Raw genomic sequence first — 4560 nt, 5'->3', positions numbered from 1 at the left:
CAAAACAGGTTTCCAAAAATGGCCCCTCCCCCCAACGGGCTTCTAAAATGAAATCGGTATTACATTTGGTTCTGGTAAATGACGATTATTTCTTTGATCGGTTTGAAGCACAAAACAAAGAAGGAGAAAGCGATCACTCTGGGTGGTTTTGATAATTTGATCATTCACACATTGATTATTTTCATGCCCCACAAAAATATTGTGCAAAGGTGGGTGACCTCGCCTTTAAAGAGACAAAATACATATGTTAATTTAATCTACAATATCCACTTAAGACAGAATGAATATAAAGTGAATATTGTAGATTAAAGAAATGTACGTTCGTCTTTTGATGTTGTGGATGATGGTTTTCTGTTGTATTCTGGGATATCAAGTTGACGGGTAAGCGTCATCGATGATGGTTTCCTGTTGTATTCTGGGCTAATTTTAACAGGTAAGCATCATTGATGACGGGTTAGCGTCATCGATGAAGGTTTCCTGTTGTATTTTGGGATATCTAATTTAAGGGTTAGCGTCATCGATGAAGGTTTACTGTTGTATTCGGGACTAAAATTGACGGGTAAGCGTCATCAATGATGGTTTCATGTTGTATTCTGGTTATCAAATTGACGGGTAAGCGTCATCAATGATGGTTTCCTGTTGTATTCAGGGCTGAAATTGACGTGTAAGTGTCATCAATGATGGTTTCCTGTTGTATTCTGGGCTAAAATTGACGGATAAGCGTCATCAATATTGGTTTCCTGTTGTATTCTGGGCTGATATTGACGTGTAAGCGTCATCAATGAAGGTTTCCTGTTGTATTCTGGGCTAAAATTGACGTGTATGCGTCATCAATGATGGTTTCCTGTTGTATTCAGGGCTAAAATTGACGTGTATGCGTCATCAATGATGGTTTCCTGTTGTATTCTGGGCTAAAATTGACGTGTAAGCGTCATCAATGATGGTTTCCTGTTGTATTCTGGGTTATCAAATTGACGCTAATTTTAACAAAATGTTTTCGTGGCAATTCACCATGCCCTTCTGGCCGTAAATATATTGGAATTCCATTAGTTGTAAGTCTTTGCTATGAGAGTCTCCGGCCTCAGCCCTGCCGGGCTTGCGGCCTTGGTGTTTTTAAGCCCAGCTGGGCTGGACACCTTATATATGACTGCAAAGAAATCAAGTAATGTAATTTCAAAGCTATACGGATATCTGCTTCAGTTTCATGCGTGGAACTTTCTTATAAATACTTATGAAGGACTTTTCTGCAGTGGCACACCCTCCCGTTATCCATTTGTTTACTACTAATAAATCCCCCCCACATTGTATCTACAATGGACCTCCCTTTAATTTAGTGTTTTCACTATTGGGCTTGTCCAGGCTTTCTAGCATATTTTTTTTATAAATAAATAAATAATAAATATGTAAGTAAATAAATGAATTAATAAATAGATAGTCAATTAAACAACATCAAAAGACGAAAGTACATTTCTTAATTTAATGATAATATTCACTTATTACTACACCAATACACAACATCAAGGGACTAAAATACATTTCTTACTTTAACCCTAGAACTACGAAAGAAGGGAGGTTGTAACAACCCCCTAAAGTTTCCATCCGTCATAAAAAAAAACACGCAAGACTTTACGTCCAATCCTTTTCCGCTCATTTTAGTGATAACATTTCTACCCCGCACCCGGGGGTAGGACCGACCATCAAAGATGACCAGGGGGGTGGTCGGGCCCAACATAGAGATATTGACTTGTTACTTGTTTATTAGTTGGCATTAGTGAATTCCTTTTATATTTAGGAGGAACTTTGGTGAAAATCGAATGTTTGTAGCCAATTTTAGCCAAGTTTTGTACATAGCCAGAATTTTCCAATTTTTCAAGAGGGCGCTCACATTATGACGTCATAGTGACATTAGGTGGAGAATGTTTGAACTTATTTTGGTATCACTGGATAGACGAGGCCGATAGCTATACATTAGTGCCACATACGAGGGTCATTCAAAACGTTCTACCTCATTCATCACATCTTTGTTCTCTAACATGCCAGGATCCCGGGCCAGGATATTGTAATTAACCGTAGTTATACTCTTAAGTCTTGGCTATAAAAGTTATTTGATACAAATGTGATTTATGGTTGTTAAGATGTGTTGGTTTTTCATCAAATAATTTGTATTTTGTAGCCTAGATTGAAGAGTATTAGCATGGGTAATTTCAATTGGCTGGCACGTAAGATAACACAGATATGATGGTGGAGGTAGAACATTTTGAATGACCCTCGTATAACGGTATTATGACGTTTATAATAAGGAGCCCCCCCCCCCCCCACACTCCGTAGTCCATGTCACAAAATATGGCTCAGTAGTTCTAGGGTTAATGATAATATTCACTTATTATTACACCAATACACAACATGAAGATTTGAAACTACATTTCTTATTTTAATGGCAATATTTACTTACTTTTACACCAATAAACAACATCAAGAGACTAAAGTACATTTATTATTATAATGGCAATATTTACTTATTATTACACCAGTACACAACATCAAGATTGTAAAGTACATTTCTTATTTTAATAGCAATATTTACTTATTATTACACCAGTACACAACATCAAGATTGTAAAGTACATTTCTTATTTTAATGCAATATTTACTTATGTTTACACCAAAACACAACATCAAGAGACTAAATATTTTAATAGCAATATTTACTTTTTTTGTAACAAGAGATAAGTGTGTATTTTATTAATTTAATCTACAATATTCACTTAATATTACACCAATACGCAACATCAAGAGACTAAACTACATCTCTTACTTTAATGGCAATATTCACTTATTTTTACACCAATACATAATATCAAGAGACTAAAGTACATTTGTTATTTTAATGGCAATATTTACCAATTTTTACTCCAATACACGTGATCAAGAGATAAGTGTTCATTTTATTAATTTAATATACAATATTTACTGATTTTTACACAAATACACAACATCAAGAGACGGAACTACATTTATTATTTTAATGGCAATATTTACCGGTAATATCGGAACTCGGAATATCCCTCGGGATATTCCTCAGTTCCAAAGGCAAAATGTTTAGATTTTTCACAATGCCCTCCAAATAACCGATGCGCAGTTATTAACCTCTAAACATCAAGAGACGAATGTATCACTTTAATGGCAATATTTACTTAGTTTTACACCAATACACAACATCAAGAGATAAGTGTATATTTTATTAATTTATCTACAATATTCACTTGAGAATTTGTTCTTACTTGCGAACTTGAAAAACATGAGAATTGGATGATGCAAAATACCAGCCTAACTAATAGCACACGCACAATTGTAAAAAATCAACAACTTATGATACTACCCTAACTATTAAATCATAATTTCTCTAATAAAGTGCTGATATTACGGTAGCGCTATTGCATATAGATTTTGTTTTCTAAATATGTGAAATCCATGCTCTCCTGATTACAAGACTGAAAATTTTGTTTTAAGCGGACATTTGTTTACATAAATATGGCCTGTCAAAATGGCGTGAAACCAAGAAGTTGGCAACAAGTTCCTTTTTATTTTCCTTATTTTTGGCATGCAGTGTTGCCAGATAATTTTTCTAATTATATATGCATGAATTTAATTTGATGAAGAGGTATAGTATTGAAAATTGGTACCATAGGTAGTACACATGAAATACAACAAACCTACGCATAATCCATTAGGGCCCTAATAAACTTTACTAATTAGTGGCCCTAATTAAATATGCAAATTGAAATTTGCCAAACGCAACAGTAATTTTGTAGCATCTTGTGTGCACTACCCATGTATCATGCCTCCGTACCATAGATTTTTATTGTATCTGTAAACTTTAGTTAGCATAATTTATGAATATATAATTAGAACATTACCTGGCAACTGGACTTGTCAAAAATATAGAAAATAATAAGAAAGTTGTTGTCAAATTCTTAGTTTGTTTTCAGTATTGTAATCTACAGGGAAAGAGCTTTAACATATTTAAATTGAATCCACTTTAAGCACTGTACAACAGACAGTCTTAAAGTACCAATGAAGACATTATTGCAGTGATAGCGCCAACTGTATAACATGTTGAAGCTATATTTTGACACAATAAAAAAATATAAATAACTAGATCAGCATCCCGGGAATGTGGCTGTGGGGGATGCTGGAAAAACAAGGCAAACTACAAAACAAAAATAAAAATAAAAAACCCACAATAGCCCCGCACGGCTTAAAAGAAACAATAGCCATCAAGTTGTCCCACAGGGCTAAGAAGACTCAATACCCATTAATGTTGCCCACAGGGCTTAAAAACAATAGCGATCAAGCTTAAACTATGAAGAACTTGAAGAATGCGGGAAAGTGAGGGGTAAATTATGTTTTAAAAAGGTGCAAATATTAAATATTATATTACTTGCTTTCATACCGGGCTCTTCTATATTGGAACTCTATTAGTTGGGTATGCCTTAATCGAGTAGTTACACATTTCAGCATGTCTCGCTACCAATATTGCCCTAAACACCTTAATACTAG

This window comes from Amphiura filiformis, chromosome 10 (genome assembly GCF_039555335.1).
Source record: "Amphiura filiformis chromosome 10, Afil_fr2py, whole genome shotgun sequence".
Lineage (NCBI taxonomy): Eukaryota > Metazoa > Echinodermata > Ophiuroidea > Amphilepidida > Amphiuridae > Amphiura > Amphiura filiformis.
The sequence above is the reverse complement of the archived record's forward strand: the minus strand, read 5'-3'. Positions refer to the sequence as shown.